General features: G+C 60.7%; 1 protein-coding gene across 5 annotated transcripts in view; it reads right to left on the bottom strand.

Annotated features, from left to right (window-relative positions):
* EVL (Enah/Vasp-like) overlaps nt 1-22,963 on the bottom strand; it is a 151,895-nt gene that overhangs the window by 21,121 nt on the left and 107,811 nt on the right. The gene's annotated exons all lie outside the window — the stretch shown is intronic.

Raw genomic sequence — 22,963 nt, 5'->3', positions numbered from 1 at the left:
TAAGCGTCAGAGCCAGGGATTTCGCACCTGGTCTGGAGGCGCCACAGCCCGCGCCCCTCACCGCGGCGTGGGGCCCTCCTGCCTGCATCTAGGAGCCTGCGGCTGTGGGTGGGAAGGAGACAGCGAGGCCCAGATGGCAGAGGCTGTCACTGAGCGACCGCGAAGCCTTCGGGGCCACACCCTCGCCCTGGACCCTGAAGGCAGGGCCCAGGGCAGTCCAGGTCGGCTGCCTGTGCCTTATGTTCGGGTGGGGGCTGGTGCTGGTACCACATTTACAAGAAAAGGCAGGCTTCTGCCCCAACCTGAGAAAGAGCTGATTGTTCCTGGTCTTTGCCAGCTCAGGTGTCACTGGGGAGCTGCACAGAGTCAGTGACAGGGCAGAGAATCTGGGCAAGTGGGTCTCATACTTCACTGATGGCACAGGGGTTTGTCTCCTCCCGGGGATAAAGTGGCAGTGACGTTCAGTCCACAGCAAACTCCATGACATACAGAAGGTTCTCCCACAGGCGCTTCAAGCCACTGAGGGATTAGCAGGTCGTCCCCCGGATCAGGGGCACAGCGGGACAGAGAGCAACAGAATCTCAAAGCTGAAACAGATCGTCCGATTCCAGGGCAGCCTCCTGCCCGGCCCAGGAGTGTCCTGTGTGCTTCCCAGGCAGGTAGTCCGGCGTGATCCCAGCCACGGGAGCCCCTACCTCCCACGAGACCACGTGCTCTCTTACACTGAGGTCTCAAGCCTGCCCGCCGCCCTCGGAGGCCCTGTCTCCGCCATCAGGTGGGACACAGCACGGGTGGAGTCTTTCCACGCCCAGAGTGAGCCTCCACGTCTGGCTGTTTCTGGACCTTGCCGTCCTGGGCCCCGGGATCTGTTCCAGTCAAGTTTCCGGTGAGCCTTGCCTGGCTGGTATCCTGGCTCTGGTGCGAATGTTTCAGCCGGGGAAGGAGGAGGACCCGGGTGGTGGGCGGTGGGCCCGCTGCTTGGTGGGAGGAGATGGCCTTGTGGGGCTCCAGGGAAAATGCCTCCCCGGGTGGACCCGGCCGGCCCCGCCCCCGCTCACTGGTGCCTTCGGCTGCCGTCAGACGGCGGCCAGGAGAGACGGTGCCTGCACGCTTTTACAGACGCGACCTTCGCAACGATCTGGCGTGGCGGCCTGGCACCCGACGGGCGCGAAACCCACGCTAGTTTTCTTTCCCTGTCTCTAAACGCATCTTTAAAATTAATTAATTAGCATGTAACTTTGCTCTTTTTTAAAAGTCGGTTTTTCTGGCTATAAACAGCACGTGATGTGTGTTCGGTGCGCGCATCAGAACAATTGAAACAGCTCCCTCCTCGTGCTCAGGACCAGGAACACAGTGTCGCGTGCGCGGTGCAGGCGCCTTCCCGATTCAGTGAGAACTCCTCCCCACTCTCGCGGCCCTGGCAGGCAGCCCCCTCGAGGACGCGTGACAGGCAAGGGCGTGGCCCGGCAAGGGGAAGTGACCCGCTCGGGGTCTCACAGACAGCAGGCGGCGGAGCGAAAGGCCACTGTCTTTCTTCTGTTCAGTCACTCGTGGGGTCAGATGGAGACCCGCTTAAGAGCGGAGAACGAGGGTGGCAGGTGGCATGCCACCAGCAGAGCCGTAGGGAAGGGGCTGCGTTCCCCCAGACTGGACAGGTGTCCCCCGACCCCGACCCAGAGGCTCCGTGCCTCTACCCACTCGTCCCGGCTGAGGCACGAGGGCTTCAAGGCACCTCAGCTCCTGGTTCTGGGAATCAGGCCTGAGCTGCTCAGCCGCTGGCTGGACTTCTGGAGAACCGGCCCCTGCCTCGCTCCAGGGCCCGGCCTCTGCTGCTGAGCCCATGTCTGACTCTGGACTTGCCCTTCTTCCAGGGCTGAGCCCCTGTCCTGGAGACCCTGTCTGTCACCTGGTCTGAAGACTGGAGAGCCAGGCCCCACCCTGGTGCTGAGGTCGCGGGATGCCCTGGGCTCTGCTAGTCGCTCAGGGGTCTCTTCATCTGGTGGCCTGGTCTGGCCTCAGTCACTAGGAACATTTGTCAGGACCCCAGGAGGCAGCCAACAGCCTGCACAGTGGTCCGTGGTGGTCCTGTGCTGGGGTCCCTCATTCTGCCTGCTGGGCTGGACTTCCTCCTAACGCCCTCAGCCAGCCTGTCCCTCCAGAGGGTGCAGGACATCCGTCAGGAGCCTGGCTGCTCCCAGGGGACCCTGGTCCCGGCACTGCAGACAGCTTTCAAAACAGCTGGAATTTTAGTCACGACAGAGCAGGAAGAGACAATGCTTGGCATAAGACGATGCATAAGACCTTCCACTCTTCCCAAACTAAGAAAACGTTAGTCTCTTTCGAGCTATGAGGATCCTTAACACCAGGAAGCACGGTCCCTTCGTCTCAGAGGTGGGGGCCGGGGCCCGGGGAAGGGCCCACCAGCGTCACACGGGGTATCTGCAGCAGATGTGAGGCTCTCGCTGTCTCCGTACTCCTGCCCTATCCCACCCACTGGCCTCAGCGGCCTCAGCGGCCCCAGCGGCGGAGGCAGGGAGGAGGGACAGGGAGGAATTCCTTCCGAACTGTCTAAGGCTCCTTGGGAAACCTCCTGGCACAGTGCACGTGCTTCTCCGGGGGAAGCCTCAGGGTGGGAGCCCTGGGGGGCTGTTCATCACCCCCATCTGTCCCGCTGTTCTTTCCAACAAGTCCCCGTGCGGGGGGACTGGAAGCCGAGACGGAGGCGTGCAGAGTCCCCCACACCACGGAGTCACCTCAGGCCAGCCGCACCTCTGCCTTCAGGGTCCAGCTGAGCGGGCAGGTGGAGGCCCGGCCTCCTCCTCCTCCGGCCGCCCACTTGGAGTTGTTTACAGGGTCTCACTGCAGCGCCGTCGCAGATCCTGAGTCCGCCCGCCTCTCCACCCCCGGGGACCGCCTCGGCATCTCTCTGCTGGGCCCGATGCCTCACTCGGCCGACAGGACCCTCGGCTCCGCTGTCTCCCTGTGCTCCCTGCCCCTCTTCCACACTGATGTCACAGCCTCTGCGGTCTGTGGAGAACACAAGCCTGACCCTCAGGGGCCCGGCCCCGCGGCCGCTGCTCCTGTCCCCGTCTCCGCAGCGGCCCTTTGGCATCTACTCCCTAAGTCTGACCACATGCCGTGCTCCCCACCTCTCTGTCCTGTGCGGGGTACTGTCCGCAAGGCTCAACTCCATGGTCGCCTCTTCCAGGAAGCCTTCCCACATCCTCTCACGCTCCTTGCCGCTCGACCCGCAAGGGCCTCTGTCTCAACTTTCTCACTAACACTTTGTGAGCAATCTTCTCCTCCCTGTGAGGTCTTGAGTTTCTCGAAGGCAGAGACCACGTCCCTTCCTTGTCACTGTGTGCGCAGCGCCTGGCTCACGCCGGGGATATTTGGCTGACTCGAGTCGGTTAGAGGGAACTCGCGACCGCCAGCCCGGCTGGGGAGAAGCACAGGAAGGGACGGGGCTGACCTCGCTGAGATAAAAAGAAAAGCACTGAAGAGGTAAGCCACAGAAACACAAGCGATCCCCCAGTTCAGGCTTGTTCAGAGAGCAGGCCGACTGGGGGACGGTTCCCGGCCGGCACCAGGACCCCACTGCTGGCCGGACGCCTGGGGGCAAGCCTCAGAGACAGACAGCCTGCCCCAGCCTCTCACAGGCCATTCTGTTCGACGTGCCCCTCGGCTCTGCACGCAGCTGCGCGCGGACTCGCGGTCACCTTCTGCGGTCGCGCGGCGCCCCTCTGCACACGTACGGCAGACACTTGTTCGGGGAGATCACGTTCAACGGCCCCCTCCCCACAGGTACCGACCTGGGCGGGCCGGCGGGTGAGGCGGCCCAGGGTCGGCAGGGAGGAGGCCTGGCCAGAGCTCTGCCCCGCACGCGGGAGCCGGGCCTCGTCGTCTATAAAATGAGAGTCAGCACGAAGCCTAAAGCCTCACACGGCTGCTGTGCGGAAGAGACGCGATGCACGGAAAAGCCCCCTGTGAACCACAAAGGCCTGCGCAACACGCGCTTTTGTTCGTGTTTAACGCAGACGGTCTGGGCGGCCTCTCCACGGAGTCCAAACGTCTCACCGATCACTGACCTGCCTGCGTCCCGCGCACTCGCACGGCCCTTTACCCCAGTCGGGCTGCTGCTGCTCTCAGGAAGGCGCCTCACGGTCCCCTTACAGAGCACTGCCTTCGCTGTCGCCGCCCGGCTGGGCCCACCGCGGCCCCGCAGAAGGCGTTGCTGGTGTCTCTGGGAGGTGAGGGGGCTCGCCAAGGCCAGGGGGCTCCTCACGATGGCCCCGGTGTCACAGCTCGTTGCGTGTGGGAGGTGGCCTGGGGCGCCCACCAAGTCAACCGTCACCCTCCCTCGCTCGCCTCCGACAGGTTTTGCCAAAGTGAAAACAAAGACCCTACGGGCCTGGCAGACGAGCAGGAGGGAGGAAAACGTGAGGTGGGGTGACACAGGTGCCCGTGCACGACCGGCGTGTGGGCCCCGGGGCCGGCACGAGAGCTCACAGCGGGGGGCGGGCCAGGGCAGGGGGCCTCCCGTCTGAACTCCCAGAGAGGGACGGGGACAGAGGGCGCGGCCCACGCCGACACTCGCCTCCGGGCCCCCGCCGGACGGGGACGCTTCCTGGGGAAGGCACCGACTTGCGGCCGTCTGGGAGGCCGCTTTCCAGACGGCTTTAAGTCCCGCCGAACGCCTGCTTCTACAGAACACGGTGCAGACCCGGAGGAGGACTGTTCAGCCCCAAACAAAACCGGAGCCACGGACTCCAGCCAGGGGCCCGCGGGGGAGGGGCGACGCGGAAGCCTGGCCAGAGGGGACAGGGCTGGCCTTCACGCCACAGAGGCTGAGAGATCGAGCGGAGAGTCAATGTGACTGACCCGAGGCACTGAAGTCAGCCGGACCAAAGGGGAAAGTGGGGCCAGGGGGTCTGAGGTCATCTCTGAGGGACGGCGCCTCTCCCCGTGGCTCCGGGGGGACTTGGGGCCGGCCAGTCCCACTCGGTTTCTCGCCCGTGAGCAGGGTGTTAATGATCACCACACCCTTCCCAGGGCTGTTCCGAGGTGGGATGAGACCATGCCTGGCGCTGGTACTCTGTAAAGGCTTCTATACCTTCTGTCGTCGACGTAAGGATCTGCCAAGGGCTTCCGATGCGAGGTGTGACCATCCTCAGGAAACAGCGGGGCAGGGGTGAGCAGCTCAGAGAGGGAAACCCGGTGGCATGACCCGGCTCCAGGAGAATGAGCCAGATGTGGCCGACGCCCCACTCGCACCCCCCAGCCTCGCTGCTGGGCCCGGGGCCTGCTCGGCTGCAGGGGCACCTCCTTGTGGGGACCCTGCTGGCGCCGAGCGCCCTGTCCACTCCGCCTGTACGTGCCAGGACAGACAGCAAAACGAACCCAGGCCAACAGAGCGGTCTGACTTACTCTCCAGGGACTTAACCGTTTTGTTCTCTGTATTCCCAGCACATAATGTCGTTCTTGGCGTACGGTCAACACTCAGCAAATATTTGTTGACTAAACGAACGATTACAGCCCAGGCAGACTGTGTGAAGATCTCTAGCCAAATGTTGAGACTACAGCAGGCACCACATTCTTAAAGCTCTCATCTCGTGGCTGGAAACAGCCAGTGGCCAAGCCGGGGACTGTGCCTCATAAGCCCTGAGACACTACAGCAGGAGAGACACTGCAGGTCGCCAATGGAGGTGGCACTGGGAAAATACCACAGATGGGATGAGCGAAGAGGGGACCCGAGTTTACTGAGCAGCTACTACGTGCTGTGCACAGGCTCTGTGTAGGGATCTCACCGCTGCTCTTCCTCCTCGTGGGCTGGAGTCCTGAGGGCCCAGTTCCCAAGGGTCCCCCGTGGGACCAGACAGGCGGTCTTTCACGTGCTGGCCTAGAGGCCTCTGTGCAGTAGACGGTGCTCATGCCTGGTCCAGGCCCCACCCCGGGAAAGATGGCCCAGTCCTCCCGCTACCCCTCATTCCCACTTTCTGGTCTTTCCCCATGCCCGGCCGGCCTCTCCTGGACTGCTCCAGTGTCCACAAATCCCCTTCAGGGTGAACCTGGAGCTAGGACACCCCAGTTCTTGTTGGGGTTCTGCTCTAAGTGGCCAGGTATCCTGGGGAGTCCCTCCCATCCCTGGGCCTCAGTTTCCCATAAAGTGAGAAGGATGGAACCAAGGATCACACAGTTCTAAATCTCTACAATTTAAAAGGACAAAGAAGGAGGGGCCCCGGGTGGCTCAGTTGGTTGAACGTCTGACTTCGGCTCAGGTCACGATCTCACGGTTCATGAGATCGAGCCCCGCGTCAGGCTCTGTGCTGACAGCTCGGAGCCCGGAGCCTGCTTCGGATTCTGTGTCTCCCCTCTCTCTCTGTCCCTCCCCCGCTCACGCTCTCTCTCACAAATAAAGATTAAAAAAAAATAATAAAAGGACAAAGAAGGAAATACCCCAATATGGGGAGGAGACTGTGGGATCGTTTCCCTCTTTGTGAACTTCCAAATGAGGTATGAGTAGATGCACCACCATATAATGAAGAAGCACAGGGCTAAGAGTCCCCAGGGAGGGCACAAGTGCTCCTGTGTGACTCCATCCCCTTAAGTCTGGTGCTGCAAGGCAGACGGGGGCCCTACAGCTCCTGGCCCGGGTGCCCACGTTAAATTATACAGCCTGAGGTGGGCAGATAAGCCGAGGCATTGCCAACACCTCCTCCTGAGAGAGGCTGTCCTTCTGCCCGTCCATTAACATTCATGAGGCTCTGGGACGCCAGCCTCCCCTCTCCTCTGGGACAGAAGGGACAGGCTAGGTTTCGAGTTAGCCTCTATAGGAAAGGCATCCCCTGGGCCTCCTGAAAAAGAGGGAACCTGAGATCCCAGGACAAAGGATCTAGCACCTGCTCAGTGATGCTTGATGGAATTTCTGGCCGGCGAAGGACAGCTACCTAATCTGGGCTGGGCAGAGTCCCAAGCCCCTCTGAGGCCCCCTCCGCCCCTCTGCCACGTCTCTGGCTGCCTCCTTCTCCCTCTGGAGGGTCCCTGCATTCTGGATTGACTTAGGGCGGCACTTTGCAACGGGGGCAGGCCTCCCAGACCAATTCCTTAGCAATCCTCCCCCTCTCGTTTCCAGGCTTCTGCTGCCGAGCAAGCTAGTGTCCGTGTGGGAACGGAGTCTGTGATCCGGGCCTGAGTCCTCAGAGGCGCCTCGCCAAGGCCACACAGGAATTGGTGGCAGAGCTGGGACCAGCGCCCGGGACAAAGGTCTCCTAGCCCAGGGCTCTGGCCGGACAAGCAGCTGTCTCCGCACCTTCGCGCTTAGGAAACCAGGGTGGCGGTGCTGAGCCCCCCTCCTGTGCTCGGCTCAGCAGTAGACGGATCCTGACTGCCACTGCCGTCTCCTGCTTTGATGAGAGACAGTTCAGTCGTTTGCCTGAAGTTAGCCCGCGTGAATCTTCCAGCGCCTTTCCTTCCGAGGCCTTACCAATGAATCGGGGCTCACAGCGGGCTGATGCGTGAGCCCACCTGTGTTGTTTCACTCAGAGCACCAGGGCCAGCTGTCACCCGCTGGACTCCTGTAACAGACCCTCATTCCTGAGCCCTCCCGTTACGGTTCAACCGTCACCCCACGGTGACCAACGTCTAGAGCCGTGGCAGAGAGGCCAGCGTCCAAATGGCCCGTAGCCCTGGAAGGTCAGCCTGTGTAGATGCGGGGACCGCGTTTCGGAAAGGCCGCACGGTGAGGAGCACCCGCCTGGAGCCTGCAGAGGACGGGCCTTTGCCCTGTGCCGGCCTGGGTGCCGGCAAGCAGCCCCACCTCCCTGTCCCTGTCCTGGCGCATGGGGCTCCTGAGGCCCGGGGGAAGGGAGCACTTGCTCGCGGGGGGAAGCGGGGCTGGGATCCAGGCTCCCAGGGTCCAGGCCGGGACACTGGCAGCCAGCCTGCCTCGTCCACTCGGGCTGTGCTCCCCAGGCCACTCACTTTCCAGGTGAAGTAGCCGTTTCCTAACAAGCTCGCTTCAGGACAAAGAACCAACCTCGAGAAGAATCTCAAACGGAACAAAGTACAATGAAAATACATCACGCCTTTACAGTGTGACTCACAAAGCGCCTTTACGGGATTCTGGTCATTGATCTGCTCAGCTATCCAGGGCGGGGCCTATCAGACCTCTCACAGGTCGGGAAACTGAGGCTCAGAAAGGGTGAGCAACCACCCGAGGCCACACGCGCCTCCAGCGACCGGCGCTGCTGGGACAGCTGCCGTCTCCCAAGCCCGGTCTGCACGCAGCTGCTTCTGTCCGTGCTTCCGCAAGGCCCCCGTGAAAAACAGCATTTACCCTCTGGTCAGCCACTGGCAGGCGCCTCGTCCCAGGAGAGCTCACGCCCACCACCCCAGCAGCTGGGAGCAGGAGGAGGGGCCCGTGAGGAGCAGGGAGGAGCCCCCACGAGGAGAAGGGAAGAGTCCCGGGGAGGAGCTGAGAGGAGCCCCTCGTGAGGAGCGGGGTGGAACCCCCTGCGAGAATGGGGAGGACCCCCCTCAAGAGCAGGGAGGAGAGACCTCCTGTGAGGAACAGGGAGATCCTCTGTGAGGAGGGGGGAGGAGCCCCCATGAAGGGGGGGAAAGGAGCACCCCATGCAGAGTGGGCAGGAGCCCCCGTGAGGAGCAGGGAGGAGCCCCCCATGCAGAAAGGGAGGAGCCCCTGTGAGGAGCGGGGAGGAACCCCCATGAAGGGGGGAAAGGAGCACCCCATGCAGAGTGGGGAGGAGCCCCCGTGAGGAGCAGGGAGGAGCCCCCCATGCAGAAAGGGAGGAGCCCCTGTGAGGAGCGGGGAGGAACCCCCATAAAGGGGGGGAAAGGAGCCCCCATGCAGAGTGGGGAGGAGCCCCCGTGAGGAGAGGAGAGGAGCCCCCCATGCAGAGCGGGAGGAGCCCCTGTGAGGAGCGGGGAGGAGCCCCCCGTGCGGAGCGGGGAGGAGCCCCCGTGAGGAGAGGAGAGGAGCCCCCCATGCAGAGCGGGAGGAGCCCCTGTGAGGAGCAGGGAGGAGCCTCCCATGCAGAGCGGGGAGGAGCCCCCGTGAGGAGCAGGGAGGAGCCCCCGTGAGGAGCGGGGAGGAGCCCCCCATGCAGAGCGGGAGGAGCCCCCGTGAGGAGCGGGGAGGAGCCCCCATGAAGGGGGGAAAGGAGCACCCCATGCAGAGTGGGGAGGAGCCCCCGTGAGGAGCAGGGAGGAGCCCCCGTGAGGAGCGGGGAGGAGCCCCCCGTGCGGAGCGGAGAGGAGGCACCCCGTCACCTACAGCTCACTCTGCAAAGCACGGTGCAGTGGCAGTGGCAGGAGCAGAAGCAGTGGAAGGTCCACTCTCTGCTGACCATTCCGGGCAGGGCCCCGGGCGCAGTCCAGGAGGGCGCCTCTCGCGTCCCGGCCACTTACCCGTCCTTCCTCGGCCACCCGGCTCAGGCAGTGGGAAACCGATACGCCAGCCAGCCGTCAAATGGGCTTCACTGCCTCAATGTTTAATGAAGCCTCCCGGCTAACCTATCAGAACCGTCCTGCCTACCTGATTCTAGCAGGTTCTGGGGGCCGTGGAGAAGCAGCCAGACCCCCGTGGGGCCAGCCCACGGGCCGTGGTGACACCAGGTGTCTGCCAGGAGACTCTCCCCCCCTCCCCCACCCCCGGCTCTCCTCTTGTCCCTTGCAGGCAGTGGGATGGGACAGGGTGGGCACGGAGCCAGAAAGCAACGGGTGAGGCCAAAGCCAGAAGCCCAGGCACTGTTTGCGTAGACCACCTGCTCTCCCCAGGCTCCCCGGGCATCCCTGCTGCTGTTCCTCGCTCTTCCTTCCTTGCCGTCATGTCTGCTTCCTCCCAACCAGTCCCTGCCACTCCTGCTTTCTTTCCCAGCCGGATCGGCTCCAAGGAGCTCAGTCCTTCGACCTGCCAGCAGGCACGCCTCTCTCCCACTGCCCTGGGACCCCTTCCTACCGCCACACCTGTGGGAACAGTGGCTGTTCCTTCTGCCAGGAACACTCGCCTGCACTTCCCGGGACCCATAGAGCCCAGGTGAAGTGGGTCCCTGTCCCTGTGGAGCGTTCCCTGGCCCCTCAGGTGGCAGGGAGGGTAGCTTCCCCCTTGTCCCTTTGCTGCTCCTCTGTAGCGTCCTGTCCCTTTGTGCCCTAGGGAACGCGCCCACTGCCGATACCGGAGTTTCTCCACCGTTTACTCCACTGGACTGCGAGCTTGAGGGCGAATCCCACGCCTGTACCTTCTTGTCCCAAGCACCCTGCGCAGGGCCTGGCGGGAAGCGCGCAGGGAACATCTGTGTGGCCAGCCCAAACCTGGCGTCACACTCTCCTTCGGAAACGGGTCAGCCCCTCTCAGTAGAGCAATGCTAATCTCCCCAGTCCCACCAGGCTTACCGCTCTGCCCTCTACCAGTCTCCAGGGAATGCCGGCCGTGGGGGGAAACTGCCCCTCAGCTCTGCCTCCCTGCGCTGTCTAGGCCTCAGCCTTGCGCTCTCCTGAGTGGGCGTCTCCGGCTCAGGCTCGCCCCCAGGAGCCGTGTTTGCAGATGGAACAGCAGGAAGCCCTTCCGTGCCATCCCTGAGCCAGGAACCCTGCAGGTCCCACCAGTTCCCGTGGAAAATCCTCACTTTCGGACCCGAGGCCTCCTATGCTCTAACGTGCCGGCAGCCCCCAGCCGCCGCCTCCAGCACCCTCTTTCGCTAGCCGGTGACTTCCCTGGGCTGGGCCCCACCTGCCTTTCCCTCCTCCCTCTTTGTTTCCCTGGGCGGTAAATGCAAATACGCAAACACACAAATCTATAGGGACGACACTGGACTTCAAGGAATGTGGCACACACTGCCTAGGAGGGTCCCCTGAAGGCCGGCCCATCGTCTCCCCCCTCCATTCCTCCCCGATGCAGGGCTCACACGGTCCCATCTGTCCAGATCCTTCCGCAAACCGCTGACATCCGTTCTGCGGGTCTTTGGGACTTTGGGCTGGCCGGTCACAGTCCCTCTTTGGGACTGCATTTCCCTGCCTGTGGGGCTGCACTGGGGAGGTGGCATCACAGTGTGGACAGCGGCCCCCACCCCTGCCCGGAGCGTGTGGACTAGAGGCACTGGCAGGTGAATGCGGCCCCGGCTCTGTCACTTATCCCTGGCCGTGGGCACGTTACGGTAACTGTTTTCTTATCTGAAAAATAATAAAAGGCACCCACCACTTGTCTTGGAGCGTGGGGGTCAAAAACTCGTTCGCGTCAGCCTAGACTCCGATACGGTGCGGCCCACCAATGCCATTTCCTTTCCGTCTTAAGTAGTCCCCAGTGAGTAACATTTTTGTGTCCATGAAAGTCTCACAACGCATCCCAGAGGTGGTGTTATCATTACCCCATCTTGCAAGGGACGCCCAGAGACATCAAAAACCTGCCTACATCACATGAGCGAGTGACAGAGTCAGAACCGGGACCAGGACCAGCACCGGGACCGCAGCTTCCACCCCCACGCTGCCCCGCTCTCCCCTCTACAACGGTCACACCGTGCAGACTGCCGGAGCAGAGGCCGCCAGGGACAGGCTCTCTCCTTGGCATTTAGTCAGAAAGCCAGCTCACGGCCTGCTGCCAGCAACGGGCCACTTCTACGCAAAAAGCAGTGCATGTTAGGGGCGCCTGGGTGGCTCAGGTCATGATCTCACCTTTGTGAGATGGAGCCCCGCGTCAGGCTCTGTGCTGGCAGTGTGGAGCCCAGAACCTGCTTGGGATCCTGTGTCTCCCTCTCTCTGCCCCTCCCCTGCTCGCGCTCGCTCTCCCAAAAATAAATAAAAACAAACAAAGTGGTGCCCGCCAGGAAAAAGCGGCCACACAAGCTCAGGCTGCAGATTCAGAGGACCCCGGGGTTAATTCTGTTTCAGCTTCGGCGTTTCCCTGACTTCCACCTGGATGGGACCTGCGGCCTTTCACACCCAGCAGCAGGGCTCAGCCTGACCTGTCTGCTTCCAGCCGCTGGTGCCCCAGGAGGCCGGTGACGCAGCCCCGGTCCCAGCGTTTGCACAAGGGAGAGCAAGGACACGTGCCAAAACACAGGCAGGCAGACAGCTGAACCTGAGCACTGCTTCCGCAGTCGGCCTTTCTGGGCTGGTTCCTCCATCTTGGCCGATACGGCTCCGTTGGCCCTCTACAACCTAGCTCGTTAACTGTTTGTTCAACAAGCACTTATTCCCAATCTCTTACTCTGAAAGAGGCAAGCAACGGAGGGAAGTTATTTCTAGACCAGGTCACATAGGAACATCCCAGTAAGGGCGCCTGGCACGGCAGATCTTCAGCTGTGCCCGAGACTCCGAGGTCAATGCCGGCAGGGTCAGCAGGACCCCCACCCCAGTCACTCGCGCGCTCTGCTTCTGAGGCCGGTCCCCTCCGCCCTCTGCTCCTACACTGAACCTGCAGCCGGCCCTTCCAACTGGGGGCGGGCACCCCAACAGCTTGGTGGCACTCCGGCGGTACGTGGAGGAACGGAGAACACGGACCACCAGGAGCGTCAATTTTACTGAAAGGTAAGTAATTCAAAACAAGGAAATAAGCACAGATACATCGAGGAGCAGGACATGAAATCCACGTGAGTCTGGAGTGTCTTCAGGCCACACCGCAGCCCACTCGGTGGCGGGGGGGGGGGGGCAGGGGAGGCTCCTGGCTGGTGCTCAAGCCCACCCGCGTCCTCGGAGCCCGGCACTTCCTGAAACGTTTCGGTCTTTCCTGCCTCTCTCTGGTGGTCCCTTTGCTGGTGATGCGGCACGTCCCCCCTTGTGCCCCACGGGCCCACCACCTCCTCTGAGGCCTGCTCTGGGGCATCCACAAGGCACCCCTGACATCCTCATAGGGAACATTCCTCCTGTGAGCCTGACCCGGCCTGGCGCCCCGGCTGCCTTCTGTTCGAACTGAGTAGGTGCCTGCCTGCGCCCCTGCCGGGCTCTGAGCACCTGCGTCACAGAAACACCCTGTATTTATGCTTCCGCGTCACCGTGTGGAATTCTCAAAACAAGATGACAAGCTGTTATTATCACTCTGTGTGACAGATCAGAAAAACAGAGATTCAGAGGCGTGATCACCCATCTAGATCGGTAGTCAAGTTGGGTCAAGATTCCCGGGAATCACGGCTACACCTTTCTGCCGCCCCAAATAGGGCCTGCGCGGCTCAGAAGCGGGGAGATAGGCAGGGGCGCCGTCAGCGCACGGTGGTTACGGAGGCCAGCTGTCAGAGCAAACCATCACCGACTTCGTCTGGGAAGAAGTCAGAGCGGCACGGGGGCGGGGCGGCCAGAGCCGATGTGCCCAGGCCTCGGGAAGCTGCAAGCCAGCTGGGAATCTGCTGGGCCCCTGCTGAGAGCCACGGCTCCCGGGCAGAGATTGCCAGGCCGTGATTCCTCGCCTCTGAAGATGTGGTTGGCAGGGAGAGGAGGCTGTGAAGGCCTGGGCCTTGGGGGCTGCTTCCTGACCGTCCAGGGGAAGGCCTACGCCTTACTGTGCTCAAAGCTGTCCCTGAAGTCCTGGCCGTGCCCATCCCCAGCCTCACCGAGTCTCCCACAGAGTCCAGGATGCGCAGCACTCCCGTGGAGAACTCCGGCAAGTCTCTGTGCCTTTGCACCTGTGGCTGCCTCTTTTCAGAACCGCTTCTCTCTCTTCTCGCTGGCAAACTTTTATCCACACTTGGAGACCCAGATCAGGCTTGCCCCCCCACAGAGGCTTTCCCGACGGCCCTGTCCCCCTACCTCAGCCCGTGTGCCAGGCCTGTTCTCTAGGCTCCCACAGGCCCTGTGCTTCCCACCTGCCATAGCGCACTGCCCAGTTTCCCTTCTCCATCTGACCGGGCCCCAGGAACACAGGAGCCTACCTTTCTCATCTCTGCGTGCTGGGTGTCCCGCCCAGCACAGACGCCCCGCAAATGTCTGTTCGCTCACTTATCACACAAGTATCACTGTGCCGGGTGCACACACTGCTGTCCTGGAACTGACGCACCCAGGACACGCATGGAGCAGGAACACAGCAGGTGAGAGAACCGAAGTGGCAGGTGACGACTAGCGGATGTGTGAGCAGAGGTGGGAGGGAAGGAGCCACGGGCTACGCGGAGGGAAGAATATTCTAGGCCGAGGGACATCAGGTCTAAGACCCAGTGTCAGGAGCAGGCGTGGCATGCTCGGGGACGCAACAAGGAGGCCAAAGTGACCGGGAGGGAGTGAGGCAGAGCGGGAGGAGGTGGGCTCGGAAGGCGCCAGGGCCGAGTGGTCTGTGCAGGCCTTGCTTTGGATTTGGGTCCGGTTCTGAGCAAGACTGGACGTCCCTGGAGGGTCCCGAGCAAGGGCTGACCCGACCTGAGCTAGACTTGAGAAGGTTCATCTGCTTGCATATGAACATGGACTACCACGGGCTCGGCATAGAAGCAGACAAATCAAGCAGGTGTCTACTGTGAAAACCCGTCGCCTGCTGAACGAACATAATGGGTGAATGAGGGCAGGCCGCAAACAGGCAGGGGACAGGGCCTCAAATGTTCACACCCTGTCCCCTCCAGAAACTGCAAGCTGTACCCCAAGTTCAGCACTTGGGTTTGGGAGTCCTTGTGACAGTTACTCACTAAGATAACCTGAGCTGGCGCTTATCCGGTACGAGCTACACTTGGCAGAAGGCTAACCTGTGAAGTCATCATTCTTGAGGAAAGAAACAGACACCAGGTGAGAAAAAGAAACGGGATGCTAGTGAGTTTTTGACTTACTCAAAAGACCCAGGCTTTTGGCCATAAAGATGGGCCAGGCCGAGTGCCCATAATAGTCAACCCAGATCGAGCTGGGTTATGATGGAGAGAGCCTGGAGGCCACCAGCTGAGCCAGGGGCTCGGCTCTCCTGACAGGCACTCTGGCCTGATGGGAGAGACAGGGACTGGCGGTTAGGAGGCTGTGGCTATGTCCCTCCCCAGCGTGGCCTGGGGCAAGCCACATGCTGCCGTGAGCCCTCGTTTCCTCATCCCTAAAGTGGGGACGAGAATCCCTAACGTCCCCCTGACGGTCGCAGAGGCCGCGTGAAGACCCAGTGGGATGAGCAAGCGGGTGGCGTGTGGGAAGGGGTCACGTCCTCTCCTCGAGGAGCGGGGCCCCACGTCTTCTCCCACACCAGTCGTGCCCCTGCCCTCGTTGAGGGGCGAGGTCCTAGGGCGGGGTCGGGGGACAGCGTGCCCCAGGGACGACGACACCACACTGGCATCCTCGGGGCGCTTCACAGCTGACGGATCACATCGTGAAGAGGGAACTGGGGCGGGGGGGGGGGGGCGGCACGGCGGCCGGCTCGAGGCGCACGGGCAGGAGCCGGAGAGGCAGGCCACGCGCCGTGCCAAGCGCTGACCGGGCACCGTGTGCAGGCCGTAGCTACGGGAAACCGAGAGCCCCAAAGAAATCTCCCCATTAGCATTCGGGAGAAAATCCTGGGGCCGTGGGCAGCCGGCCTTCCTCCTCTAGGAGGCGAACTGCAAGCGAAGCAGCAGCTCTTTAAAGGGAGATAACGGCGGGGTGTCTGGAAATTGGGGGCCCCCAAGAGGGATACAGAGTGCCGTCAGTGTGCGGCGGGAGACCCTGACGTCGGGTGGACCCTCTCCCGGAGCCTGGACTTCAAGTCCCAAGCCACCGAGACCCGCCCCACCCTCCTCGTTGGCTGCTCCCGGCTCGGTCCCACCGTGCAGCCGGCGCGGCCCCGGCTCCCTCTCGGCCCCGCATTCCCAAACACCGGGGCCGTGCGGCCCGACCTCCCTCTGCGTCCCAGAGCGGGGCCCTCAGCGTCACCTCAGGAGGTGATGTCGTTAGCTGACTTTTCAAACACGCATAAAAAGTGAGGAACTTCAAACGGTTACAGTAATTCACGGGTGACAAGGCACTTCACACACGCCGTCTCACGTCACCCTCCCGACAACCCTGTGAGGTAGCTGCGATGGACCCGTCGCACGCGTGGAGAAACGGTCCCAGAAAAGCGCGGCGACTTGGCCAAGGGCACACCCTCGGCACAAACCGTGCTCGGGCCCAGACCCGCCCGACTCCATGACCGACGTGCACACGCCTCAGGGCCACCAACGGCTGTAGGTCCGTGAACACGAGGCTGCTGGCCGGGGAAGGTGCCGTCCTTCGCTTAGGGCTGGTGGTAGGCGGGCCAAGGTGACGGGTGCGATTTCTGTGTGAGACAATTCTATTTGCCATGTCCCTCAATCACAGATAGCACCCCTCACCTTGCGCCCAGTTTCACAGGCTTGCGAGCGGTGCTGGTTCGGGAGCGCCGTCTTGGTCTGCAGAGGGTGGCGTGATGGCAGGAAGCGCCAGGCTACGCGAGGCACGCAAGACAGACACGGGGGCGAGGTGGCCAGCTCACCCACTCACACGCCCAGAGGTGTCCGTCCTTCCTCAGGGCGCTGGAGACGTGAAAAGCGAGGTGCCTGTCCTCGAGGGGCTCACAGTCTAAGAACCAGTGGGACAGTGGACTGCGTGTTCAGAGCCGGGGAGCGGGCCCCGAGGTCCCCTGGGGCGCCTGGAGGCTCCCCAAGCACAGGACCGTGAAGGAGGGGCAGGCCAGCAGCACACAGACGCGGAACCACAAGCAGGGCGGCGCGGACAGGGGACAGCATGGCACAGGCCGGGGAGGGGCTTATCAAACTGACCCCGGCTGTGCAGAAAGGTCACGTTGGAAGCACCGGCAGGAAGGACAGGTTGAAGAAGGGAAGAGAGGCTGACCACTTAGGGTCCTGCTACAAGCCTGCAGGGGACAGACAATGGGTGCGTGGGCTGAGTCAGGGATGCGTCCCGGGTTGGGCACAGTGCACACCTGCATCGGCGTGAACTGTCCAGGGCAATCGAGCATGGGATTGGGGGCCTGCACTGAGTCCCAAGACCCGGCCAGCCCCTGGGTCCTGATGTGCTCGCTCAACCTGGCACAGAGACGGCAAGAGCTCTGAAGTTAGTGTGCTGGTTTCTGAGGGTCCGGAGACAAACAGGACACTTAATGACATCCAACCTGACTGGATTCCCATGTTGGAACAGTGGTGTGAACCTTGGTGACGGAGGCAGAGGTGAAGCACGGGGCGTTGGGGTGGATGAAGCTCCCACGCTGGCTGGAGAGGCTTCATCTGAGGGACAACTTTCGGACAGGAGGAGTGGGGCCTGAGCGTGTGGGGCGGTGAGCGGGGGCCAGCCACAGCAGGGGCGTTCCGGGAAGCATGGCGATGTGCCCGTCCCACCTTCTGTGAATCTTGAGCACAGAGGCTAGTCAGGAAGCGGCCACCAGAGGGCAGTCGTGGAGATGGGGGGGAGGGGGGAGGGACAAGGGAAGATGCAGGTCTTTCAGGTAGGGCCATGCCGGCCTAGGTTCTTGTGTCTCAAGTGAGGCAGAAAGTGCCAAGGGCCTGAGCAGGTGGGAGAGGAACACAGCCAAGGGTTTTTCTGTAGGGGAAGAAGGTCGGTCCTTTTCCACAGGAAGGTTTACGAGAAGTGAAATTCAGCCCCGAGCGTAAGAGGCTGGGAGGCGGCCCGGTGTCCGAGTGTGAGAGGCCGGGAGGTGGCACGGGGTGAAGAACCAGGCCTGCCTCCACGAGGAGGTGTGACTGGGAGCCGCCCGCTGGGGCTCCTTCCCGTGCCCGTGTGGCTGTGGCACCGCGTACTGATTAAGGACGCGGACGCTGGGCAAACGCCGCTCATCCCGCACCAGGGCCGTCACCTCTTGGAATGTACCAATGACGTTATTACAAGCAAACCGGGAAAGAAAAGGATATTCCGTCACATTCCTTGAGGCCAACGAAAATATGTGTCTCGTCGTGTGTTTTAATTCCCTCCGTGTGGATTTCCACTAAGCTACCACGTTTTTCTTTTTCTTTCTCTTTTTTTTCAGAGCCCAAAAGGGTACAATGGATAAAGAGAACGACTCAGGCTGCAGCAGGGCGAGGTCCCTGGCATACCTGTCTGGACCCTTGGAACTCCTCAGAATGACAGTTTGAGATTCCACCATTCCGCCCAGGAACTGTTGACAAAGTTGCCTTTGACTGTGCCGCTTCTGTCCCTGCCCCTGCCCAAGCCCCCCACTCCAGGCTCTGCCATTCCGGGGCACTCCCGGGTCTGGTTGGCGCCTCAGGCCTGCGGAGGAAATCTGCCTGCTAGCACTGACGGGGGTACGCGAGGCGTGAACTCATTTCCAGACCGCCAGCCTCCAGATCCTGCCATCAGCACCGCACTCTGCTGGACGCCCTCGATCTCATTTGAGATCAAGGTGAGGTGGCGTCACCGCCTCATTCTCCACAGGAAGGGACTGCGGCTCGGAGTCCTGGCCGGGAGGAGACAGCCTGCCTACAGTGGCCAGGCTGCTCCCGGCTCCTACCCGGGGCTGCAGCTCTGAGTTACCGCCTGCAGGTGGCCGCTGTCCCAGGCAGCCCGTCCTGCTACAGAAGTCCAGGCGCTGGGACACATGTATTCCAGTCCACCCCCTGGGGAAGAGGCTCCTTCCTCCAGCCCTGGGTACGATGACTGCCCAGGAAGTGTTCGTGGGCCCCAGCCCCCGGCGATCTGTGTGCAAGGCCTCACATCCACTGTGGGGGTTCTGCCTCGGTCACAACGTGAAGGTGGGCCAGCTACCCCTGTCACTCCCTACTGGGAAAGGCTGTGACTTTGGGGTGAGTTGGAGGTTGCTGGATCTTCTGATTTGGAAAGTTTCTTGGGGTTTTAGTGGGAGTTTGAGAAGTGAACCTTCTGTTTTGGTCTGGGGTCTCCCCACTCTGTCCTGAGTTAATAGTAGGAAAGGTGAGGTCACGCGAAGGTGCAGTGAAGGATTCCGTGGCTCCTTGAGGCAAGAACGTGGAAGGGCCTGGGGCGCCCGGGTGGCTCAGTCGGTTAAATGTCCCAACTTCAGCTCCGGTCATGATCTCACAGGTTCTTGAGCTCGAGCCCCACATGGGGCTCTGTGTTGCCCGCTCAGAGCCTGGAGCCGGCTTCGGATTCTGTGTCTCCTTCTCTCTCTGCCCCTCACCCACTCCCGCTCTGTCTCTCTCTCTCAAAAAATAAACATAAAAAAAAAAAAAAAAAGAACATGGAAGGTCCTGCCAGCAAGGGCAGGCTGTTCTACCACTGGGAAGGTCAGACTGAAAGTCATCAGAATCAAAAGGGGAAACAATGGACACACGAAGCTATTCTCAAGCCCTCAGGAGCATGGACTGTCATGTCTCTCCACTCTCTTCCAAAAGAACCCTTGGTCCTTGGTCCCAGAGAAAATGCTTTTTTTTTTAAAGTTTATTTATTGATTTTGAGAGAAGAGAGAGCATGAACCGGGGAGGGTCGGAGAGAGAGAGAGAAAGAGAATCCTAAGCAGGCTCCACACTGTCAGTGCAGAGCCCGATGTGGGGCTCGAACTCGTGAACTGTGAGATCATGACCTGACTGAAATCAAGTGGGATGCTTAACCGACTAAGCCACCCAGGTGCCCTGGAAACCTCTTTAAAAAAAAAAAAATTTTTTTTTAATGTTTATTTTTTTTTTCAACGTTTTTTTTTTTTTTTATTTTTTTTATTTTTGGGACAGAGAGAGACATAGCATGAACGGGGGAGGGGCAGAGAGAGAGGGAGACACAGAGTCGGAAGCAGGCTCCAGGCTCCGAGCCATCAGCCCAGAGCCTGACGCGGGGCTCAAACTCACGGACCGCGAGATCGTGACCTGGCTGAAGTCGGACGCTTAACCGACTGCGCCACCCAGGCGCCCCTTTAATGTTTATTTTTGAGAGAGAGAGAGAGAGAGAGAGAGACAGAGTGTGAGCGGGAAACTCTTTAAAACTCTTCCAGTGCCCTGGAAAACTCTTTAAAAAAAAAAAAAATTTTTTTAATGTTTATTTTTGAGAGAGAGAGAGAGAGAGGGAGACACAGAAGCCCAAGCAGGCTCCAGGCTCTGAGCCGTCATCACAGAGCCCAACACGGGGCTCGAACCCACAAACCGTGAGATCATGACCTGAGCCGAAGTCAGGCGCTTAGCCGACTGAGCCACCCAGGCGCCCCAGGAAAACTCTGTTTTAGGAAGGAATGGGTGTGTCAAACCTGGGTCTCCAGGGCTAGGGGAGAGACCTCGGGCACAGCCCCAGCTCTGCCCGTGACTCTGTGTGTGACCTGCGGTCCCCTCCCTCAGTTCTGCCTGCTAGCACTGACGGGGGTACGCGTCAGTTCTGTCATCTGTAAAATTACACTGTTTCACGGTGCCCAAGGTTCTCTCCAGGTCCCCACTCCTCGGCCTGCCTGGGCCTCAACTATCTGCCTCCCACACCAGCAGCGGCTTTGAGGAGGGAGCTTTTCTCAAAAGTTCACTTCCTCGGTGGCTGGATCCCCTCAGCTTGGGGTCCTTGTTTCAGGTGTTCCTAGAGCCCTGCGGTCCCAGAAGAGCGGGAGACGTTTGTGGTATGTTAAAAGAGAACGGGGTGCAGTGTGACAGAAGAGTGCTGGCCCTGGGGACGAAAGATGCAGCAGGGCTGGGGGAAGCCGGGAGCAAAGAGGCTGCATTCACGGGACGCCTGCGAGTGTCTTGGGCAGGAAGCGTGTCTGGCACTCCTCCGACAACCGATGTGCTACTGTACCCATTTTGCAGATGGAGTGACTCGTGCCAGGCAGTGGAGTAGAAATCGGAGCCAAGTGGGAAACAGCACACCCAGAGAGCACGGAAGCTCCCTGCCCCGTCCCCCCACCTTGTCCTGTGCTCTCCCCGCCGGGTCCTCCCCGAGTTACACCCTTTCTATTAGGCCTGTTCTCTCGTAAGTAAAACCTTTTCCTGAGTTCTGTGAGCCACTCTTGAAAATTAATCAAACCCGGGGAGGGGGGTAGTTGCCTGTTGGCCAGACGCACAGGTGACAACCTGGGCTTGACTGGCATCAGAAGTGAGCGGCGGGCCGCCTCGAGGGACTGAGGCTTAGCCTGCGGGGTCTGACGCCATCTCCCGGTAGACGGTGTCAGGACCGAGTTAAGCTGCAGGGTTCCCTGCTAGCATCGCAGAACTGCTTAGCTGTGGAAACCACACACCGCTGTGTCAGAAGTGAAGGACTGCGGGCAGAGGAGACACGAAGGAGTAAGACAGGAGTGGCCTTCCTTCAACCAAACGGACATTCTTCCCACTATGCCATGTGGCTCCTACCACACCTCCTGGTGTCCGGATGAGGAGAGGGGAGGGTGCTAATCCAGCTTCTCCTACTGACTGGCCAAGTGCTTGCTCCCTAGGGCCCTCTGGGGCTCAGTTTCCTCAGCTGTAAGATGGGCACAGACATGGCGCTCTCTCCCTGGCCGGCCCTGCCACGTGACAATCAAATGAGACCGGCAGATGTGATCAAGAAGGAGACTGAATTTTGGGGCGCCTGGGTGGCTCAGTCGGTTGAGCGTCCGACTTCGGCTCAGGTCATGATCTCGCGGTCCGTGAGTTCGAGCCCCGCGTCGGGCTCTGTGCTGACAGCTCGGAGCCTGGAGCCTGTTTCAGATTCTGTGTCCCCCTCTCTCTGACCCTCCCCCGTTCATGCTCTGTCTCTCTCTGCCTCAAAGATAAATAAACATTAAAACAGAATAAAAATAAATTAAAAAAAAAAGAGACTGATTTTTACAGAACTTCTGGCCCATCCATCCAGCCTCAATGGCCTCTTTCTATTATAAACTTTTTATAACTCCCTGGTATCTAAAGTGAAAGTCATAGACTATATAACACACCTACATAAATTAGAAGAGAAGAGAAGTAATGCCTTCGGCGTACTCTAAGGGAGAGAGAGAGGAGGAAGCCAGAGTAAGGTTCACACAGCAGGATGTTAAAGCGCAGACGTGGCCCCGCCGGCCAGACACTTACACCTGCCCACAGACTCACGGTGGCAAAGGGGAGCTGCGTGCATGGCGGACAATGTCACAAGTGACAGTGTTTCCAAAGCAGAAAGCAATTCTTGGTGACGCTATAGACAAACCAAAGCACGTTTTCTTTGGAAGTGGGTGGTAGTTGCATTCCTGGAGAATCCAGCACACGTTAAACCTGGGTGAGGGAAAAAGGAGCACTTTTTCTTAAAACAGAGCTAAGTTCTGACTCAGATCCTTGCGTTTTCTTACCTCCATGTGCTCGGAGGGACACGTACAAGCGATCCTCGTGTAGGACCCGCCTTGTCACCACAAGCCGTGCAGCCCTCCCCACCCCTGCCCACCGAGCCAGTCTCTCCGCTGTCCTCCTCGCGTGCTGAGAGGCACACGGGTCACCCACCTTACAGACGGAGACATCCGGGCCCAGAGAAGGGAAGTGATGGGGCCGCACGCCGGTAAGTGTCACACCAGGCCCAGTACCACGGCCTCTCAGTCCCTGAGCAGATCGCAGCTCACCCATCACCACACAGAGGGGGCTGCGATCGGCCACTAGCTGGTGACAGACCTCGGGGGACAACCGACACTCCATGCTTCACACGTGATCTCCACAGAGATCACTGAGCCTCACCGAGGCCACACAGCGAATGGCGGAACCGGGACCGGAGCCCAGAAGAACACAACCTGGGGACTCTGCCCTCGCAGAAGGCTGACTCCCTGAGCTCTAGCTGTGTGTCCTTCCCACCCCGCCTGAGTTCCGGGGGGGAGCGGTGACTGAGGCGGGGTGCGTGTGCCGGGCCAGGATGCTGGTGCGGCTGCCCAAGCAGGAGGCAGTGGGCATGGCAGCAGGTAGGAGGCTGGGCTGCAGCACGGCCCACGGAGGGCTGGGCTCTCCAGAGCCCGGGGCTCCCCCGCGTCTGCATCCCCCGTCAGCCACAAGAGCAGCTCCACGGTCAAATCAGAGTTCTGGGGAAAAACCTAAACGGAGTGTCTCTAAGATCCTTCTCATCTTTAAGCTTATTTCTAAGTACAGATAAATATAAGCTCAATGAGGGAGCAAGGTACCCACCTGTGTGGTTTTTCCAAGGGAACAGCCACCCTGCTTTCCCAGGGAACTGC

This window comes from Neofelis nebulosa, chromosome 7, assembly GCF_028018385.1.
Source record: "Neofelis nebulosa isolate mNeoNeb1 chromosome 7, mNeoNeb1.pri, whole genome shotgun sequence".
NCBI classification, from domain to species: Eukaryota; Metazoa; Chordata; class Mammalia; order Carnivora; family Felidae; genus Neofelis; species Neofelis nebulosa.
Note: the sequence above shows the minus strand (reverse complement) of the source record. Positions and strands in the feature narration are given on the sequence as shown.